Consider the following 23,458-nt stretch of genomic DNA (forward strand, 5'->3'; position numbering starts at 1 on the left):
GGGACAGCTCGTTGGAAAGCCCCGGTTTTGCCGGTCCCGCACTCATGGCAAGAGAGAGAGGGGGAAGGAGAGAGAGAGAGAGAGAGAGAGTGAAGGAGAGACGAGAGAGAGAGAGGGAAGAAGAGAGGGAAGAGGAGAGAGAGAGAAATTTTTGAGCTTCAGGCCCGGCCAGTCTGTAATGGCCGCCACTCACCTGAATAATGGCAGTTTGAAGGATTAGGCCCCGCCCACAAACACCATGAAATGCCCCCCGTGACGCAGCAACCTTCACGTCACTCAATGCTAATGAGCAGATTTCCCCCGTATGATTGGCCAACCGCTAATGAGCGGAATTTGAAAGTTTTTTGTCTACTGTCCGAACAATTTTTGTCTGACCAAAAAGTAAATACACCTAGGACACCCTCCCAATCATAACCTTTCTTTTGATATAACATATGTGTAGGTACGCCCTATAACTTTTGAGTGATGCCCGGACAGACAGACAGGCAGACAGACAGACACCACTATTTTTATATATATATAGATAATAAAGAGGGGAATCCCCATTGGGAAACTTATACTGCAGAGATTTCATGCACATGAAACAGTCTTGAGGGGCAATTCTAAATGAAGAAATATTTCATAAAAGTGCACTTCAAATTAAGTTAAATCTCTATCTAACAGCGCAATGATATGCAACAATTCACCTTTCAAGGTTTCAGCATCACCCTTCCTCAACTGCTGGTCTAAGTTGCCCCTGTTTTATAGTGGCTTAAGTTAAATCACCAGATCATATGGCAGAAATGACAGAATTTAGGAGTTCCATGCCAGGAATTTCCTCAGGACTTCTCCAACTGTAACCTTGACATAAACCCCAGATTCACCACATAAACGGCAATTATGTCATCCTGGCCTAAACCCTTTATTTGCATGGCTGCACCATAAATAGTGCGAGCACATCTTATATTCTCCGTCGCGTACAACGGCACATAAGGCAGAATGTATGTAAAAGATTAGAGGGTAAGGGAACTAATTAAACCTGGATTTCGTACAGACAACACAGAGGTACTATGAATTGAGATAAGGGATAATAAGGAGAACAGACTAATTAATGGGATCTGTGAATGGAAAGGCACTGAAGAGTGTCGATAAACAGACCTAGGGATGCAAATACATATTCTTGAAACTGTGAGTACAGGTATAGACTGCAAAGCTATGAAAAGGCAATTACCACTTATCTTAGATATATATAATAAAAAGCAGTTGGTTTGTCTGTCTGTCTGTTTGTCTGTCTGTCCGCTATACACTCAAAAGTTATAGAGCGTACCTACACATGTTATATCAAAAGAAAGCTGATGATCAGGGGAGTGTCATAGGCATATTTACTTTTTGGTCAGACAAAAATTGTTCGGACAGTATACAAAAAACGTTCAAAAATCCGCTCATTAGCGGTTGACCAATCCTACCGCTCATTAGGGTTGAGTGACGTGATGGTTGACCAATCCTACAGTTCAGTGACCTGATGGTTGACCAATCGGTGCATCACGGGCGGGACCTAATCCTGCAGCCTCCCGAAACGTTGCCGCCATTTTTTCCCCTGGTTTTCCTCAACAGCGAGCGGGGCAGCTGCGTCGGCCTGCCGGAGCGGGAGGTGAGTTGGGGTCACTCGGGCCGGGCCTCACAACTGCTCGGCCCGAGACACAGAGCGGGGGAGCAGCAGCGGGCGGCCGTGAACCGCGCCGCCCTGTAAACTGCCCTGGCAACGCCGGGCCCCCCCAGTATAAATAGTGGCAAAGAATACAAGAGCAAAGTAGCTATTATAAGTTTGTATAGGCAATGGTTTGGCCACTGTGAAAAGTTGGTTAACGTACAGGAAACAAAGAATTAGGGTAAATGGGTGTTGCTCAGACGGGAGAAAGGTTAGAAATGGTGTACGCAAGGTACTTTGGTACTCAATTATATAGATGACTTCGACTTGGGCATGGGAGCACAATCTCAAAGTTTGGCAGCTGTACAAAAGTAGGGAGTTTGGCAAACAGTGAAGAGTAAAAGATTTTAATGAGACAGACAGGTTGGCAGAATGAGCAAACTGGTGGAAGGTGCAATTTAATGTGGACAAATGTGAGGTAATGCATTTTGGGAGGGAAAACAGCAATGGGAGTATAACTCAATGGAAATATGCTGAGGGGTGCACATGAACAGAGAGATTTAATGGTTCAAATACATAATTCTCTAAAAGTGTGAGTGCAAGTAGGTAAAGCCATAAAATAAAGCCAACAGAATTTTGGGTTTTATAAATAAGGGCATAGAGTACAAGAGTGACAATAAATTCAAACAAAACATTGGTTTGGCCACAGTTAGAGTACTATGTGCAGTTTTTGGCACCTCATTATAGAAAATGCATTAAACCATTGAGTGTACAGCATAGATTCACCAGGACAACTCCAGGGAAGTGAAACTATAGTTATGACACATGTCTTGAGATACTAGGACTATTTCCACTGGAGCATAGAAGACTAAGGGGGAGAAATTCATTATAGCCCCGTTTGGGGTGCTAAAACTTCAGAAGTGAAAAATTTATTGCCAGGCGCTAATGATGAGAGGCTCCCATGAAATTCAGTTGTAGTGCTCCAAGAGGGAAGTGGACTGCTAAATCAAGCACTACCACTTCCCGCAGAGCGCTAAAGGGAGTGAGAGGGACGGTATCGGCAGAGCGCTGATCAATGTTCCGTGCAGCGCTGCCGGATTCGCAGGCTCCTTCCCTCCCTTAAAGAGAAGGGCCAATGCTCACAGCAGTTAAAGGTGAGGCTGGGGATGGGTCGGTGACGGCACCCGTGATCCACGAGGAGCAGCTCCAAGCACTCTAAGAGAGTGCAGGGCTGATCAATCGCGGCAATGAAATTTTTTTTTGAAGCAGCACAGAGGGGTGTGAAATTTTTTTTGGCCTACCTGACCACCAATCCCTTTAATTACCGCTCAAGTGGCCGGCTGAGGTCACAACGCCTCCAGCAGCTGCTGTTGCTGACGCCCGGAGAAGCTGCAGGGGGCGGAAGCGAATTTAGGGTCTGGGGCGGTAACGGGGCGATGTGCACTGGATGACGTCACAATCTCCGGGGCGCAGGAGATCGAGGAGGTAAGTTTTACTGCCGGCGCTACCCCCCTATTGAATTTCGCAGGAGTCGTTTCTTTTGCCATGCCCGGTTGGTAAGTCATTAGTGCCCCGGATCCAAAGGCGATAACGGGAAGGCACAAAGGAGGCCAATTTCTAGCCCAATGAAATTTAATAGAGGTTTTTTAAAACTTTGAAAAGTTTTGATAAGAGTGAATAGAGAAAGACTATTTTCTTTAGTTAGGGAGTCAGTGATCGTGAGGGAGTCATGATTTTATAATTGTAACTAAGCAAGTGAGGAGAGAAATCAAAATAAATTTATTTATGCAGCCTGTTGCTGGAGCATTAAATGCTTTTCCACAGAGAGTAATTGAGGCAGAGCCCATTGCATCTTTTAAAGGAAAATTAGATAAATACTGGAAGCCGGGGAAGATACAGGGATATTGGGAGACAGTGGGGCATGTGATTAGTTTTGGATTGCTCTAGCAAACAGCCGGCATAGACATTATGGGCCCAATTCTCTCCTCCTCTATGGTTCTATTTCTCCTCATTTCTGCCTCACTCCTTCTGTAAGCCTTTTCTCTCCTCTGTCCCTTTTCTATTTTGAAAGTCTCTAATTTCTCTGTTTGTCTCTTTTACATTTCTTTACTGATGAACTAGGTACTAGTACTAGATGTACTAAATAAACTTGCAGGGCTACGGCGATAGAGCGGGGGAATGGGACTGACTGGATTGCTCTACAGAGAGCCGGCACGGACTCGATGGGCCGAATGGCCTCCTTCTGCGCCGTCTGACTCTATGGGCTGGATTTTACCAGCCTGAGGAGGTGGGTTTGGAGGCGAAACTGCTGGGAAAGTAAAAAAGAATGGGAACCAGTCCCGAACCCGCTCCCAACTTGCCTCCAACCAATCTTCCCAGGAATCGGGTCCCTGATTTGCACAGGGACCCGACTCCTAGCAGCAGGAAGAGGATTATAGCCACTTAACTGCCTGCTAACAGGCTTTTTCATCATCTAGAATTGGGGCAGAAGGTATTTAAAAATAATAATAACAATAAATTTAATTAATTACATAGAATGGGAGAGCAGGTGATGTGTTACTGCTGCAATATGTGGGAGCTGGTGGACACAATTGATGTTCACAGTGATCACATGTGCAGTAAGTGCTGGATGCTCGAGGAACTCCGGCTCCGTGTTGATGAGCTGGAATCCGAGCTTCAAACGCTGCGACACATCAGGGAGGGGGAGAGTTACCTGGACTCTGTGTTCCAGGAAGTAGTCACACCAATTAGATTAACTAATTCAGATGTAGTCCGTGGTCAGGGACAGGAGGGTGTGACTATGAGTGAGGCAGGTACAGGGATCCAGGAGGTAGTGTTGGAGGAGCTGCAGCCCTTGCTCTTGTCCAACAGGTTCGAGGCTCTTACTCCCTGTGAGGACGGGAACGGGGACTGCAGGGAGGATGAGCAACCTGGCCACAGCACCATGGAATGAGGGGCCATTCAAATGGGGGGAGTAAAAAGAAATGTTGTAGTGGTAGGGGATAGTATCATTAGGGTGATAGATAGGGTTCTTTGCAGCCGAGAGCAAGAGTCCCGAAGGCTGTGTTGCCTGCCTGGTGCCAGGGTTAAGGACATCTCTGGGCTGGAGAGAAACTTGGAGTGGGAGGGGGAGGATCCAGTTGTCGTGGTCCATGTTGGTACCAACGACATAGATAGGACAAGGAAAGAGGTTCTGCTGAGGGAGTATGAGCAGCTAGGAGCCAAATTAAATAGCAGAACCACAAGGGTAATAATCTCTGGATTATTACCTGAGCCACGAGCAAATTTGGCTAGGGTAAATAAAATCAGAGAGTTAAATGCGTGGCTCAAAGACTGGTGTGGGAGAAATGGGTTTTGCTTCTTTGGACACTGGCACCAGTACTGGGACAGGAGAGAGCTGTTCCGTTGGGACGGACTTCACTTGGCCAGTGCTGGGACTAGAATCCTGGCGAATCGAATAACTAGGGCTGTAGAGAGGGCTTTAAACTAATTAGTGGGAGGGAGGTTTCAAGAGAGCGAAAAGTAAAAATGTCAGCGGAGAAGGCAATAGAGCAAGGTAGCAGTGGGGGAATTAAAAACCAGAGTGTGTCAGGAAGGGGCAGAATATATAAAGATAAAGGTAAAGTAGTAAAGGGGGTAAAATCAGGAATAAATTGTCACAAAACATATTTCAAAGTTCTTTATCTGAATGCAAGCAACATTCGTAACAAAATAGACAAGTTGACGGTACAAATAACTAAACATGGGTATGATCTGGTGTCCATTACGGAGACATGGCTGCAGGGTGACCATGACTGGGAACTAAACATTCAGGGGTATTTGACTATTAGGAAGGACAGACAGGAAGGAAAGGGAGGTGGGGTGGCTGTGTTAATAAAAGATGGAATCACTGCAATAGTGAGAAATGATATTGGGTCAAAGGATCAGGACAGTGAAATGGTTTGGGTGGAGATAAGGAATAATAAGGGGAAAAAGTCACTAGTGGGCGTAGTCTATAGGCCTCCTAACAGTTGCAACTCAATTTGTCGGAGTATAAATCAGGAAATAGTTGGGGCTTGTAATAAGGGAACAGCTATAATCATGGGGGATTTTAACTTTCATATTCACTGGACAAATCAAATTGGGCAGGGCAGCCTTGAGGAAGAGTTCATAGAGTGCATTAGGAACGGGTTCCTTGAGCAGTATGTTACTGAACCAACCAGGGGGCAGGCAATCTTAGATCTGGTCCTGTGTAATGAGACAGGATTAATAAAAAATGTCCTAGTAAAGGATCCCCTTGGAATGAGTGACCATAACATGGTTGAATTCCAAATTCAGTTGGAGGGTGAGAGAGTTGGATCTCAAACCAGCATACTAAGCTTAAATAAAGGAGACTATAAAGGTATGAGAGCAGAGTTGACTAAAGTGGACTGGGAAAATAGATTAAAGTGTAAGACGGTACATGAGCAGTGGTGTACATTCAAAGGAGATATTTCACAACTTTCAAGAAAAATATATTCCACTGAGGAAAAAGGGACGTAAAAGAAAAGACAGCCATCCGTGGCAAAGTAAAGTAATAAAGGATAGTATCCGACTGAAAACAAGGGCATATAAAGTAGCCAAATCTAGTGGGAGGATAGAAGATTGGGAAGCATTTAAAAGCCAGCAAAGAATAACTAAAAGATTAATCAAGAAAGGGAAGATAGATTATGAAAGTAAACTGGCAAAAAATATAAAAACAGATCGCAAAAGTTTCTACAGTTATATAAAAAGAAAAGGGTGGCTAAAATGAATGTTGGTCCCTTAGAGGACGAGACTGGGAAATTAGTGGTGGGGAACATGGAGTTGGCAGAAACGCTGAACAAATATTTTGTATCAGTCTTTACAGTAGAGGACACTAAAAATATCCCAACACTGGACAAACAGGGGGCTATGGGGGAGAGGAGCTAAACACGATTAAAATCACTAAGGAGATGGTACTCGGTAAGATAATGGGACTTAAGGCGGATAAATCCCCTGGACCTGATGGCTTACATCCTAGGGTCTTGAGAGAAGTAGCGGTAGGGATTGGGGATGCACTTGTGCACTAACAATGACGATAAAAGTTGATTTGATTTGATTTGATTTGGTGGTAATTTTCCAAAACTCCCTGGATTCAAGAAAGGTCCCAGTAGATTGGAAAACTGCTAATGTAACGCCCTTATTTAAAAAGGGAGGTAGACAAAAGGCTGGAAACTATAGACCAGTTAGCCTAACATCTGTGGTTGGTAAAATGTTAGAGTCCATTATTAAGGAAGAAGTAACAGGACATTTGGATAAGCATAATTTAATCAGACAGAGTCAGCATGGTTTTATGAAGGGGAAGTCATGTTTGACAAATTTGCTTGAATTCTTTGAGGACGTAACAAACAGGGTGGATAAAGGGGAACCAGTGGATGTGGTGTATTTGGACTTCCAAAAGGCATTTGACAAGGTGCCACACAAAAGATTACTGCACAAGATAAAAAATCACGGGATTGGGGGTAATATACTGGCATGGGTGGAAGATTGGCTATCTAACAGAAAACAGAGAGTTGGGATAAATGGTTCATTCTCGGGTTGGCAATCAGTGACTAGTGGTGTTCCGCAGGGGTCAGTGCTGGGACCCCAACTCTTTACAATCTATATTAACGATTTGGAGGAGGGTACCAAGTGCAACATATCCAAGTTTGCCGATGAAAAAAAGATGGGAGGGAAAGCAGTGAGTGAGGAGGACATAAAAAACCTGCAAACGGACATAGGCAGGCTAAGTGAGTGGGCAGGAATTTGGCAGATGGAATATAATGTTGGAAAGTGTGAGGTTATGCATTTTGGCAGAAAAAATCAAAGAGCAAGTTATTATCTAAATGGAGAGAAACTGCAAAGTGCTACAGTACAAAGGGATCTGGGGGTCCTGGTGCATGAAACACAGAAGGTTAGTATGCAGGTACAGCAGGTGATCAGGACGGCCAATGGAATCTTGGCTTTTATTGCAAAGGGGATGGAGTATAAAAGCAGGGAAGTCTTGCTTCAGTTATACAGGGTACTGGTGAGGCCACACCTGGAATATTGCGTACGGTTTTGGTTTCCATATTTAAGAAAAGATATACTTGCTCTCGAGGCAGTTCAGAGAAGGTTCACTCGGTTGATTCCGGAGATGAGGGGGTTGACTTATGAGGAAAGGTTGAGTAGGTTGGGCCTCTACTCATTGGAATTCAGAAGATTGAGAGACGATCTTATCGAAACATATAAGATTGTGAGGGGGCTTGATCGGGTGGATGCGGGGAGGATGTTTCCACTGATGGGTGAGACTAGAACTAGGGGGCATAATCTTAGAATAAGGGGCTGCCGTTTCAAAACTGAGATGAAGAGAAACTTCTTCACTCAGAGGGTAGTAAATCTATGGAATTTGCTACCTCAGAGAGCTGTGGAAGCTGCGACATTAAATAAATTTAAAACGGAGATAGACAGTTTCCTAGCTGATAAGGGAATTAGGGGTTACGGGGAACGGGCAGGGAAGTGGACGTGAGTCTAGATTCGGATCAGCCATGATCCTATTGAATGGCGGAGCAGGCCCGAGGGGCCGTATTGCCTACTCCTGCTCCTACTTCTTATGTTCTTATTCCCATTTTGAGACTTCTGCTGCGGGCTTCCCGACGTCAGGGAACCCCGCCCGGGTAAGTGAGGCGTGCTGTGGGTTTATTGTTATGTTGGTGTTTGGATGACAGCTGCAGAAGTGGTGTGAAGGATGCAATGGGACAATGTTTAGTATCAGATGTAAGGACATATTGGGAAAGTAATTTTTAATGTGGTTAGATGTTTCTGCAGGTGACAAGCTGTGAAGTGTTTGTGTAGCCTCATCTCATCGGGAGAAGTGACAGATGGCTTCTGCAATCTCAGCTGCAGCTGCCATCTGTTTTATCTTAAGGAAGAGTCACTGGAGAGCCTGGGAGCAAGGGCTCACCTGTGTACAGTGATTGTCAGTGTTTGACAGCACCTCAATGCTGTCAAACACTAACAATTCATCTGTCAAACAAGTGTGGTGCATATGCCTTTAAAAAAAATGGCAGATGAAGCATCATCAACTGACATCATCTGACACCGGCTTTCGCTTAATTGGCCGGTAAGCCCGCTTAACAAGGCCAATCAGGGCAAAATAGCGTCTGTTCATCGGACATCGCTGGGGGCGGGACTAGAACCCAGAAGGCAGCAATCCCGCCCCCAACTCATCTCGGTGAGTAAAATCCAGCCCGCTGACTCTATAGGCAGGATTTTCACTGGGCTGTGGAGGCGGAATTGGAGGCGTGTGGGGCTTTAAAATCGTGAAATCAGGGGGGCACGAACCCATCCCGCCCCCAACCCACCTCCATGCCAGTTTCAAAGGAGGCGGGTACCCAACCTGTGCTGGGAGCCACCTCCCCAAGGCGGGAAGGGGATTAGTGCCAATTAACTGCCTGTTAACAGGTAGTTAACAGGCAGTTTTTAGCCTAATCCTTATTTTTATCCCTGAAGTGTGGGATTCCTGACGGCTCCAAACCACGCCAAGTTAGTGAGGCAGACCATCGGGCTGAAGGGCTTGGAGGGTTCGAGATGTCCGGTGTTCAGGTGAGTGATGGGTGCATGAGTGCAGAGGTAAGTGTGTTTGGTGTGTGTAAAGTTTTTAAATAAGTTTTAATTACCTTTACAGCCTTCCTTCCTTCAGGTCTCGGGAGTCCCTCATCTCACTGGCACAGAAAGCAGAATGGCCGCAAGCTGTCAAAATCTGCAGCATTCAGCTTTCTGTTCTGGAGAGATCTCTAAATCAGCCTGAGAGGAAGGAATTAACTTGGAGTACAGATTGTCAGTGTTTGACAGCTTCAAAGAGCTGTCAAACGCTGATATTTCATCTGTCAAAAGCTCATGACAGATGAAATGTCAATCTGTGACATCACCTGTTGCCGGGTGGCCCTTAATTGGCCTGCTGAGCCCGCTGGGCCGGCTCAACAAGGTCAATCAAGTGAAAATCGAGTGGGTTTGCCACAACTCGATGGAGGCGGGACTACAACCCCAAAAGTTGTATTCCCGCCTCCTACACGCCTCCAGTATCAAAATCCAGCCCTATATCTGTATTCACTTTTTAATGTCTAGGCTAAGCAATCTATGGCCCTTCCCTAGGTCTAGGGAACCAACCTGTACTGGCTTTGATATGGGCGTGCAAACAGGCTGCCACAGAGGTGCTACAACATGTTCAGATGAGACAGGTGGGGCTGCAACTTCGGGCATGAGTGACTTGAGCCTGCAGCTGGAAGGAAGCAAAGGGTTGGGGTTAAGCATGGAAGGGAGCAGACACAGAGCTGGATATTGGAGTAAATGTGGGAGTGCTCAGGACTGGGAGAAATTTCAGATGGCTGGGCTCTGGTAATACTCACGGTGGGTGGGATGGGGCGTGGGGGTGTAAGGCCTGGGATCAGTGGTGAGAGAGAAATGCTACTCAAGAGAACTCGGATAGCGGGAGAGTCGAAGAGCCCAAGGGCAGTCTGGAGACTGGGGATATTCAGCATTTCTGGAGTCTGAGAGAACCGGTAATTGCTAGAATCAGTAGGCAGTCAGAGAGGAGCCTGGGGCAGTGAGTGGACTGGGAGCACAGAACACTGGAGTGCTGGTAGCACCAGGGAGTCTTGGGAATATGACCACTGGGGGCGGCAGAGGCATGCGAAGAGTGAATGGGATCGGATGTTGATGTACTGAAACTAGGTGCACTGGATAATGAGGTAATTTGAGCGAACATGGATCATTGAAGGGGGAGACAGGAACTATAAATACTTAGAACTCATCCGTCTTTCGAATGAGACGTTAAATCGAGGCCCCATCTGCCCTCTCAGGTGGACATTAAAGATCCCATGACACTATTTGAAGAAGAGCAGGGGAGTTCTCCCTGGTGTCCCGAGCCAATATTTATCCCTCAATCAACATCACTAAAAACAGATTATCTGTCATTATCACATTGCTGTTTGTGGGAGCTTGCTGTGTGCAAATTGGCTGCTGCGTTTCCTACGTTACAACAGTGACTACACTTCAAAAAGTACTTCATTGGCTGTAAAGCGCTTTGGGACATCCTGAGGTCATGAAAGGCGCTGTATAAATGCAAGTCTTTATTTTTTTCTTTTAGAGGAAATAGAAGTACTGGGTACCAAGATGAGTTCTGGAAGCACCGAAGGAGGAGCTGAGTGGGAGATGGAGACTTGAGGGTTCTAGGAGCACTGAAGGGTGAAATGAGGTCTGAGATCACTGAGGAAGGAGAACAGGGGCTGAGGTACTGAGATGGTGATTGAGAAGTTGTGGGGTGTGTAGCTGGAAGCAGTCCAGGACGCAGGCCCAGGCACCAAATCTAGGTCTGGGAGCAGTCAGACCAAGCAAAGCAGCACAGGCACTAGCCAAACGCACAATAGAAAGGCCACCCTAAAATGTAGCTGAGTCCAGCAATGGTGATGAGAACCAGAAGTGTGGGCAGCAGTCAAGAGGTGCAAAGGCGGCACAGGAGCAAGTAAAGCGTGATCACTACAGCTCTTGTGAGGGGTCAGGGCTGAACATACCTCATTCTTTGTTTTTACAGTCTAGAAATTGCTGTTGGTGTGCTATTGAAGGGTTAACTGTGCATTACTTTGAGTATTTCAGTATTACAAAGAAAACTGATTACCACATGATGCTACTAATTTAAGCAAGAATACTTAAGCATGCACTTGAACGCCCGCACCTGTAGCCATCCAACGAAGTAGAGGACTAACAATCAGCTTTGAACTGCAATTAGGAGCCATTTAAACAGCTGAAATTACATTGTGGATGCCAGGGGTGTTATTAACTGAACCTTACTAAGCAATAGAGGGCATGTAGAGTTAGGGAAGCTGTGTTTACTGATTAGGTGGTGGATGTCCCAGTGGAAGCAGTCAGGGTTAGAGGGACATGCTATATGAAACTGATGTTCATTTTCCTACCAGAAGTGCCTGGTGCAGCAGGCTCGGGCAAAGTTGCCAGAAAGCATCAATGCATTGGTTGACGCCCTGCAGGAACGAGAAAGACATCAGGAAAAAGAGGTCAGTTCTTAATTAAAAAAAGAATCTGCTGAAATAAGCCCACAGTACTGCTCTACATGACCAGCACCTGCTCAAGTATGCCTGCAAAATAAAAAAAATGCCCTCTTAATGCTGAAGATGCCAAGCAGTATGATTAGGCTTGCCTAGATGCAGTCTTTCCAAAATAGTCCCAGGGCTGTAAGAATGGAGAAACTTAGAATGTATGTTGTTGCCCCAATTTGGAAGAGCATATATCAGCTTAACACAGGAAATATATTTCCTCAATTTATCGCATGCTGTATGCCCCTGAAACTGTGCAGCTTATCTACTGAGTGCAGGCTGACTAGTTGAAACTGGTTTGTGTCTGAAAGGTATTTATAGGGCGAATGATCTGCAAGAGCACAGCAGAGTGACCTCTGCAGAATTTGGTCCTGTCCAACAGGTATGATGTACTCGTTACCTGTGGGGATAAAATAAGAAAGCTGTGGGAGGGTGGCTAGAATGCTAAACAAGGCACCGTGGAACATAAGAACAGGAGTAGACCATTCAGTCCCTCAAGTGGTTCCGCCATTCAGTTAGATCATGGCTGATCTGTATCTGAACTCCACCTACCCGACTTGGTTCTGTAACCCTTAATATCCTTGCCTGACAAAAATTTATCAATTTCAGTTTTGAAAATTTCATTTGAAAGCAGGATGCAGTCCAAGTGGGGGGAACAACAGAATAGAAAGGCTGTAGTTATAGGCGATTTCATCATTAGGGGCATCGAGGATATCCTCTACAGTCACGATCGAGAGTCCAGGAGGGTGTGTTACCTGCCCCAGTGCCAGTGTAAGGCATACTTCAAAGTGGATGGAAAGATAGGGGGAAGAACCACTTGTTGTAATTCATTTCGGAACTAACGACATAGGAAAGAGCACGGAGGAGGTCCTGCTGAGGGTGCATTAGGAGCTAGATTGAAAACCAGGAACGCAAGGGTAGAAATCCCAAGCCATGTGCTAATTGGCATAGGAATAAACAGATCAGGAAAGTGAATGTGTGGTTGAAAGAGTGGTGTGGGAAAGGGGGGTTCCATTTCATGGGACACTGGCACCAGTACTGGGACAGGAAGGAACTGTACCAGTGGGACAGACTGCACCTGAATCAGACTGAACCCAAGGTCCTAATACAGTAGAAAGGATAAACAACACTGCAGGAATGACTTTAAACCAATAAAGGGGGGGGGGGGGGGGAAGAGTCATAGTGGAAATAAGAACATAAGAAATAAGAGCAGGAGTAGGCCATTCGGCCCTTCGAGCCTGCTCCACCATTCAATGAGATCATGGCTGACCTTCTGCCTTAACTCCATTCACCGGCCCTATCGGCATATCCCTTGATGCCCTTACTAGTCAGAAATCTATCGACCTCTGTTTTGAATATACCCAATGACTGAGCCTCCACAGCCCTCTGGGGTACAGAATTCCAAAGATTCACCACCCTCTGTGTGAAGACATTTCTTCTCATCTCAGTCCTGAATGGCCTACCCTTTATCTTGAGGCTGTGGCCCCTGGTTCTAGACTCCCCAGCCAAGGGAAACATTCTCCCAGCATTCACCCTATCAAGCCTGTAATAATTTTGTATGCTTCAATGAGATCCCCTCTCATTCTTCTGAATTCGAGAGAATACAGGCCTAGTTTACTCAATCTCTTCTCATACAACAGTGCCCCCGTCCCAGGAATCAATCTCGTGAACCTTTGTTACACTCCCTCTATGGCAAGTATGTACACAGTACTCCAGGTGTCGTCTCACCAAGGCCCTATATAATTGGAGTAAGACTTCTTTACTCCTGTACTCAAATCCTCTTGTAATGAAGGCCAGCATACCATTTGCCTTCCTAATGGCTTGCTGCACCTGCACATTCACTTTCAGTGACTCATGTACAAGGGCACCCAGGTCCCTTTCAGCATCTGCATTCCCCAATCTTTCACCATTTAGGAAATACTCTGCCTTTCTGTTTTTTTTCTACCAAAGTGGATAACTTCACATTTATCCACATTATATTCCATCTGCCATGTTCTCGCCCACTCACTGAGCCTGTCGAGATCCCCTTGAAGCCTCTTCGCAACTGACACTGCCACCTAGCTTTGTGTCATCAACAAATTTGGAAATGTTACATTTAGTCCCTACATCCTAATCATTGATATAGATTGTGAATAGCTGGGGCCCAAGCATCAATCCTTGTGGTACCCCACTAGTCACAGCCTGCCATCCTGAAAAAGACCCGTTTATCCCTACTCTTTGTTTTGTGTCTGTTATCCAATTCTCAATCCATGCTAGCATATTACCCCCAATTCCATGTGCCCTAATTTTGTTCACCAACCTCTTGTGTGGGACCTTATCGAAGGCCTTCTGAAAATCCAGATACACCACATCTACCGGTTCCCCCCTTTGTCTACTCCACTAGTTACATCCTCAAAGAACTCTAATAGATTTGTCAAACAGGATTTCCTTTTCATAAATCTATGTTGACTCTGCCCAATCTTACTATTAGTTTCTAAGTGTCCAGTTATTGCATGCTTTATAATAGATTCCAGCATTTTCCCAACTACTGATGTGAGGCTAACAGGTCTGAAGTTCCCCGTTTTCTCTCTCCCTCCTTTCTTAAATAGCGGAGTTACATTTGCTATCCTCCAATCTGCAGGAACCATTCCAGAATCTATAGAATTTTGGAAGATGACAACCAATGCGCCCACTATCCCAATGGCCACCTCTTTCAAAACCCTAGGATGTAGGTCATCCGGTCCTTGGGATTTATCGACTTTTAGTCCCATTAACTTTGCTAGTACTTTTTTTTTTACTAATAATAATTTCTTTAATTTCCTCATTCTCTCCACACCCTTGGTTTTCTCGTATTTCTGGGAGATTTTTTGTGTCTTCCTCCGTGAAGACAGAAACAAAGTATTTATTTAATTTCCCTGCCATTTCCTCATTCACCATTATAAATTCTCCCGTCTCTGACTGTAAAGGACCTACATTTACCTTCGCCAGTCTTTTCCTTTTCACATACCTATAGAAGCTTTTACAATCCGTTTTTATATTTTTCGCTAGCTTGTGCTCAGATTCCATTTTCCCTTTCTTTATCAATTTCTTGATCCCCCTTTGCTGATTTCTAAAAAGATCCCAATCCTCAGGCTGATCGCTTTTTCTGGCAACTTTATAAGCTTCCTCCTTTGACGTAATACTAGCTTTAATTTCTTTAATAATAATAAATAAATAATAATCTAAAGATATGAAACAGAGGAGATGAGACCAAGAGTCACAGTACGAAAAGAGATTAAAATAATATAAATACTCCGGCAACAGAAAGGATTATTTGAAGTAATAATAAAATACCTAATAAAAATGAAGCAGGTGTGCTAAAAAATAAAAACATACAGAGCATGAGCAACAAAAGCGTGTTAGGTCAAAAAGTGTGAAAAATACACATGACAGGGTGGGGACAGTTATTAAAATAAGGGTTATATACATGAATGGTCGTAGCATAAGAAATTAAAAAATGAGTTAGAAGCACAAATACGGCTTAAATCTTTGTCATCAAAATAGACATACTGTTCCATACAAATAAAAACAGGCTTTCTAAACTTTATTTAGGTTATAATTTTGAACTTTATTGAACCCCCACAAAAAAGACCCATCTAAAATAAAATAAAAAGAGTGTCAGCTTATTTAGCCTGTAATTTGTCCTTATTTTGTCCCTTTTGAGTCTTCTACTCATGAGTCTTCTGAGTCTTCTACTCATCATTGCTCCTCCTGATTCTCTGACTCTGGCTCTGACGTGTCCATTTCCTCCTCTGTGTCAGTGTCTAGCTGTGTGGTGGACACTTCTGTATCTGGCTCAATAAGTTGTAGGTTCGCCCGGATAGCCACCAGTTTCTCCACTCTCTTGTTAGTCAGCCTATTGCGCACCTTTGTATACGTATTCCCAATTTCGTTCAGAGGCCGCTGATGAAGGTGGGATTTGGAGTATCACTGATGCAATGGGTGACAGGGCCTCAGATGCACAAAGTCCCTTCCACCAGGTATGTGCAATGATATGCTTGCATGATTCCCATATCCCGTCCCCATTCCAAAGACCTTGCTTGGTAGAGAACTTTGCCAGACTTCCCAGAACATTGCCCACGTCCAGATTGAGGTGGCGTGAGAGGGTAGAAATCACACTGTAAGCACTGTTGATCTGTTCTCCGGAAAGCATTGGTCTCCCAACATGCTTTGGGTCCAGCATGTATGCTGCAGCATGAATTGGCTTGACACAAAATTCTTGAAGAGTCTGTATGAATTGAACAATTGTCTTCTCCTCTGCTTTGAGCAGCAGGGATGTGGGTAGGGCAATGCTGATTTGTTCTTTTAAAATCAGTAAAAAGCCTGAGAACATCTGACAAGACAGCGTCATCTCCTTCAATCTGAGTAATTGCAGATGCTACTGGTGAGAGTAGTTTAAGGCTGCTAACCACTCTCTCCCAAAACACATCATCCAGCAGTATTTTCTTGATGGTGGTTTCCATATCCTCAGACTGGGATATTGCCATTTCTTGCAGCGACTCCTTACCCTCCAGAAGGCTGTTGCACATTATGACAACGCCACCCCATCGAGTGTTGCTGGGCAGCTTCAGTGTGGTGTTCTTGTTCTTTGTCGTTTGCTTGGAGTTGTAGGTTGCTGCAACTACCTGTTTTCCCCTGACATACTTAACAACATGCTTGGCTCTCTTGTACAATGTTTCCATGGTTCTCAAACCCATGATGTCCTTGAGGAGCAGGTTGAGCCCATGAGCTGCGCACCCAATAGACGTAATATGAGGGTAGGCCTCCTCCACTTGAGCCCAAGCAGCCTTCATATTCGCAGCATTGTCAGTAACTACTGCAAAGACCTTTTGTGATCCAATATCGTTGATGACTGCTTTCAGCTCATCAGCAATGTATGTGCCTGTGTGTCTGTTGTCCTTCATGTCTGTGCTGTTGAAGAACACTGGGAGAAGAGTGGAGATGATGTCGTTTGTGATGCCCTCCCCTCGTACATTTGACCACCCATCTGAGATAACTGCAACACAGTCTGCCATCTCTATTGTTTCTTTGAGCTTTCCTTGGACTCTGTTATACTCAGCCTCCAGCAAATAAGTAGACAAAGCATGTCTGGTGGGAGGACAGTAAGCAGGGTGAATAACATTGAAAAATCTCTTCCAGTACACATTGGCTGTGAGCATGAGGGGTGAGCCTGTTACATATACAGCTCGAGCAAGGCACTCATCTGCATTCTTCTGGCTATGGTTATCCATTGTATCAAAGAGCCTTCCAAGTGGGCCAGGAGTTGCTGATGATAAGGAGCCTGATGCTGAATGAGAACCATCATCTTCTTGAATGGAAGTAGAGGAACTCTGGGCTGACTGCTGTGAGCTTTGAGTGAAGTTGTTGCATTTGGATAAATGCTGCTGCATCTTTGTGGCATTCTTTACATATGGCTTTGTACAGTGTTTGCACATGTACACAGTCTTTCCATCTTTAATGCCTGGGGTAAAATGCTTCCACACATCCGACGGTAAACGTGGCAATGTTCTATGCCGAGAAATAAAGGGCATTCGTCTCTGAGTCGAACTGCAGTTGATCAGCATGATTGCAACAGGGTGAGTAAATTTTTCCTGATGCTCCATGTGATGGAAGCATGACCTGTGCACGCACGACGCTACATCACCAATAGAGGGAGCTAATCGCTCATCCACTCATCCAATCAATCAGGACACATTTGTTCACAGTCACATACAAAACTTGTAATTATTAAAACAAGCCAAGTAAGAAGATAAACATATATTGATTAAGAAATTCCTTAATAATTAAGATTCCATCTCTGTTAATAATTTTAAGAGAGGACCTGTGAAAAAAAATGAAAGCAATACAAAAAAAAACAATATTATGCTAGCATGTGCTTTTTTGGGCAAAATTCCCAAGCTAAACTTCCCGTGGAAAAATTCCGGAAATTTACCGCAAACTTTCCACCCCTTCGCAACCCTAGTGACGAACCAGTTTAAAGTAACAATCTGACAGTAAGGGAAGCTCTTGCGAATAGTGACCATAATATCTCTGAATTTGATATTAGGTTTGAGAGGAAGAAGCAATAGTCATTTAAAGGTTAAAAATTAAGTAAGGCAAACTTCGAAGGGCTGTGAAATAAATTGACCACAGTAACTGGGCTGTTCAAGGGTAAACCTACAGACAAACAGCAGGAAGTATTCCAAAAAGTCTCTGGTACAATACAAAACCAGTACTCACCAGTAAAAGGCAAAATCTCCACTTGTGCAGTTAAGCAACCAGGGTCAACAAATGAGATAAGAGCCAAACGAAAAGGCTTACATCAAGCTAAAAGAAAAGGCTTACATAAGTGCAAGGAAAAGTGGAAATCCAGCAGACTGGGAGAACTATAACAACAACAAAGAGATACAAAAAAGTATTAAGAGGTACAAAAACAGAGTATGGAAAAAGAAACTTGCAAGAATATCAAAGCAGGTGGGGAAATTACAGATGCATTCTTCCTAATTTTCCAAAGGTCTCTAGATTCAGGAATTGTGCCTTTTAGATTGGTAAATTGCTAAAGTCACCATTATTTAAGAAAGGAATGAGGGAGAAACCGGGGGGAGGGGGGAATAATTCAGTTGCTTTGCACCTCCCGTTAGCGCCCTAACGGGGCGCAAAGCAACTAGCACCCGGGCGTGGCACCGCCAACACCACCCGCGAAATTCAGCGGGAGGTTAGCGACGGCGGTAACCGTTACGTCGCGCCACGATATTCCCTCGCAGTGCCCCAAGAGGGAGGCGGGGTGCTTCCAGTAGACCTATCATTTGTGGGGAAATGACTGGCATCTATCATCAGGGGCAGAGTGACTGAGCACTTGAACAAGTATGAGCTAATCAAAGAGAGTAAGCATGGATTTGCGAAAGGTCATGTCTGACTAATCTGGTTGAAAATTAACATGGTAGAATGTCTATGGATATTATCTATATTTGTCAGCTGTGGCTCAGTTGGTAGTACTCTCACCTCTGTGGGTTCAAGTTCCAATCCAGAGAGTAGGGGCTCGATTTTAATAGCCCCGAGGAGGTGGGTTGGCAGCGAAAATCAGAAAAAATGGCTTCAGACTGCCAATCCGCCTCCATCCCACCCCCACGCGACTTTCGTGAGTGCCGGGTCAGCCGCTCCCAAACAGACCCAGTGGGACAGGTAGTTAAGGCAGTTAAGAGCCTGTTAACTGCCTTGCTAATCCTATTTTTATAGTGGTTTCCCATTTTTGTGCTTCTGGCTCCTGTTTCCCGTCTTGTCAGAAACACGCCAGCTGCAAGGAGATGAGTTTCTCGAGGCCATGGTTTGTAATCATTGGTGCAGCATTTTAAAAGCGTTCCTGTAACATGGCTGACATTCAAATGCAACAACTTTGTTGTTGGGAGGTTTGGGATAAGATATTGCAAATCTACTGACCTTGTGACTGTTCAAGCTGACACCCATCTGCAGTGTTACCTGATTGGAATAATTTCAGGCCACTTTGAGTGTGCGCTTGCAAGCTTCTTGCCTCAACTGAAATCTATAGCAACGGGATTCGAACAATTTACATCCTCTCATCCTGGTTGGAGGAAGAACAGTCGCGGCAGCACCACAACCAGCCACAACAGCAGCACCAGCAGTGCTAACGGCCTCCTCACCAACCTGATACTGCACTGGACACAGGGCATCAGCCCCTGACAAAATTGCTGGCCAGGTGGCCAGCGATGGCATAACCATGGCCCAATTTTCTTCACTTGATGCTGTAAACCCTGCCTGCCACATGATGCATCAGGTTGACACCATCCCACACCAGCACCATGAAGCATCCCTTTAATGTCCAAGCCATTCCATGCACATACATCACTATAGGGGGGGGGTGGAGGAGTTATGGCTGAACAATCACTGGAACTCAGTAAGACACTTCTCAAGATGCGCTCAGATCTGTCTAATAAGGGGCACTTTTGGAAAAAGATATTACACTGTATGACAACACATTACCAGAAACTTCACATGGACTTTGGCTAAACCTGTCAAGTGCCTACCTTTGTGTGTTGTTAGTTGGTATGCTTTCAGTAGGATGAGGGTGAGTGTGAGAGGTGGCTAGTGAGATGGGGAAGTGATACAGTGGAGAGAGAGTAGTTGGGTGGGGGTTCAAGGTAATTTAGTGTCCTGGGGAGGTCCCTTCTGCCCTTGGAAGGGAAGATAACCTCCCTGCGTGCTGTGACTCGCTGTATAAGCATATGGAGGGAGTCTTTGGAGAGCCTGGGTACAAGTGTTCACCTTTGTGCAGTGCTTGTCTGTGTTTTCAGCACCTCAATGCTGCCAAACACTGACAGATCAACTGTCAAAATAAAATTGTGCATGGTCCCTTTAAGGAAACCGGCAGATGATGCATCATCAAATGACATCATCAGACCCGCTTCCCGTTAATTGGCCGGTAAGTCCGCAGGGTGGGCTTAACAAGCCAAATCACGTCTGCAGAGCGGAGGCAGCTGGGGGCAGGACCGGAACCCAGAAATCAGCTGACCCGCCCCCATCCTGCCTCCAGAATTAAATTCACAGCCTAGGCTGACACTGATGCAGAAAGGATGTTTCTGATGGCCGGGGAGTCCAGAACCAGGGGTCATAGTCAAAGGGTAAGGGGTAAGCCATTTAGGACGGAAATGAGGAGGAATTTCTTCACCCAGAGAGTGGTGAACCTGTGGAATTCTCTGCCACAGAGGGCGGTGGAGGCCGGTTCATTAAATATATTCAAGAAAGAGTTGGATATGTTTCTTGAAGCTAAAGGGATCAAGGGATATGGAGAGAAGGCAGGGACAGGGTACTGAATTTGGATGATCAGCCATGATCTCATTGAATGGCGGAGCAGGCTCAAAGGGCCGAATGGCCTACTCCTGCTCCTATCTTCTATGTTTCTATGTTCCAGTGTCCCCCAAAAGGCAGTGGATGCTGGGTCAATTTAAATTTTCAAAGACTGAGCTGATCAGATTTTTATTAGGTAAGAGTATCAAGGGATATGGATCAAAAGCTGATAAATGGAGTTGAGGTACAGATCAGCCATGATCTAACTGAATAGCAGAACAGGCTCGAGCGGCTGAAGGGCCTATTCCTGTTCCTATGTCCCTGATGTGTCACTGTGCTATGTACTTTCAATACCTCTACTATTCTTCTGCTTGCAGGATAATATGGACTTTTAATCATTGCAAACAGGCATATACAGAATGAGGTCTCAGTGACTATTCGTGAGGAAGCCACCACTGAAATCAATGGCCATGAAAACATCAAGAGAGTTGAGGAGGTAAAGCCGGAGGCATCCCTAAATATCATAATAACTGGGTTATACCGTGTTGCCTTCCTGAGTGACAGTCACAGAAATGAATTCAACAGTATCATCCACTGTCGAATGCAATGAAAGCTTGTGCATCCTCGATTTTAATTGCTCCGCCATTGCCTTCATCTGCCTAGGCCCTAAGCTCTGGAATTCCCTCTCTCTACCTCTCTCTCCTCCCTTAAGATGCTCCTTAAAACCTACCTCTTGATCTGTCCTAATATTTCCTTATGCGGCTCGGTGCCAAATGTTGTTTGGTAACACTATTGTGAAGCATCTTCGGATGTTTTACTATGTTAAAGGCGCCATATAAATGCAAGTCCTTGTTCGTATTGTAAAAGGTACTTATTTCAGAAAACATTTTTACGTTATATTCTCTTCTGTCTTCTTAGGAAAGAACAGAATGAAGCCACAGCTGGTGTCCCTCAGGCAGCGCACACATCACAGCACCCTGTATTATACCAACCGCCCTGTGTCATCTCAACCGCCCTGTGTCATCTCAACCGCCCTGTGTCATCCCAACCGCCCTGTGTCTTCCCAACCGCCCTGTGTCTTCCCAACCGCCCTGTGTCTTCCCAACCGCCCTGTGTCATCTCAACCGCCCTGTGTCATCCCAACCGCCCTGTGTCATCCCAACCGCCCTGTGTCATCCCAACCGCCCTGTGTCATCCCAACCGCCCTGTGTCTTCCCAACCGCCCTGTGTCTTCCCAACCGCCCTGTGTCTTCCCAACCGCCCTGTGTCATCCCAACCGCCCTGTGTCATCTCAACCGCCCTGTGTCATATCAACCGCCCTGCGTCATATCAACCGCCCTGCATCATATCAACAACCTTGTGTCATATCAACCACCTTGTGTCATCTCAACCACCCTGCGTCATTTCAACCACCCTGCATCATATCAACAACCTTGTATAATATCAACCACCTTGTGTCATATCAACCACCTTGTATCATATCAACCACCTTGTGTCATCTCAACCACCCTGTGTCATCTCAACCACCCTGTATCATCTCAACCACCCTGTGTCATCTCAACCACCCTGTGTCATATCAACAACCTTGTATAATATCAACCACCTTGTGTCATATCAACCACCTTGTATCACATCAACCACCTTGTGTCATCTCAACCACCCTGTGTCATCTCAACCACCCTGTGTCATCTCAACCACCCTGTATCATCTCAACCACCTTGTCATCTCAACCACCCTGTGTCATCTCAACCACCCTGTGTCATCTCAACCACCCTGTGTCATATCAACCACCCTGTGTCATATCAACCACCCTGTATCATCTCAACCACCCTGTATCATCTCAACCACCCTGTATCATCTCAACCACCCTGTATCATCTCAACCACCCTGTATCATAAAGTTAAGGCACATGGGATTGTGGGCAAGGTATTGACTTGGATAGAGAACTGGTTGGCAGACAGAAAGCAAAGAGTTGGAATAAACGGGTCTTTTTCTGAGTGGCAGGCAGTGACTAGTGGGGTACCGCAGGGATCGGTCCTTGGACCCCAGCTATTCACAATATATATTAATGATCTGGACAAGGGAACTAGATGTAATATCTCCAAATTTGCAGACGACACAAAGCTGGGTGGGCATGTGTGCTGTGAGGAGGATGCCGAGAAACTCCAGGATGATTTGGACAGGTTGGGTGATTGGGCAGAAGCATGGCAGATGCAAAATAACGTGGATAAATGTGAGGTTATCCACTTTGGTGGCAAAAACAGGAAGGCAGATTATTATCTGAATGGCAATAGATTGGGAGAAGGGGAAGTGCAACCAGACCTGGGTGTCCTTGTGCACCAGTCGCTGAAGGTAAGCATGCAGGTGCAGCAGGTGGTTAAGAAGGGAAATGGTATGTTGGCCTTCGTAGCAAGAGGGTTCAAGTACAGAAACAAGGATGTCTTGCTGCAGTTGTACAGGGCCTTGGTGAGACCACATCTTGAGTATTGTGTGCAGTTTTGGTCACCATACCTGAGGAAGGATGTTCTTGCCATGGAAGGAGTGCAGCGAAGATTCACCAGGCTGATATGTGGGATGGCAGGAATGACGTATGAGGAGAGATTGGGTCGATTGGGCTTATACTCGCTGGAGTTTAGAAGAATGAGAGGGGATCTCATTGAAACTTATAAAATTCTGACAGGACTGGACAGACTAGATGCAGGAAGGATGTTCCCGATGGTCGGGGAGTCCAGAACCAGGGGTCACAGTCTAAGTATAAGGGGTAAGCCATTTAGGACAGAAATGAGGAGGAATTTCTTTACCCAGAGAGTGGTGAACCTGTGGAATTCTCTACCACAGAAGGCAGTAGAGGCCAATTCATTAAATATATTCAAGAAGGAGTTAGATATATTTCTTAAGGCTAAAGGGATCAAGGAGTATGGGAAGA

Source organism: Somniosus microcephalus, chromosome 8 (genome assembly GCF_052327205.1).
Source record: "Somniosus microcephalus isolate GS21.2 chromosome 8, FLI_Smic_1.0, whole genome shotgun sequence".
Taxonomy (NCBI): domain Eukaryota; kingdom Metazoa; phylum Chordata; class Chondrichthyes; order Squaliformes; family Somniosidae; genus Somniosus; species Somniosus microcephalus.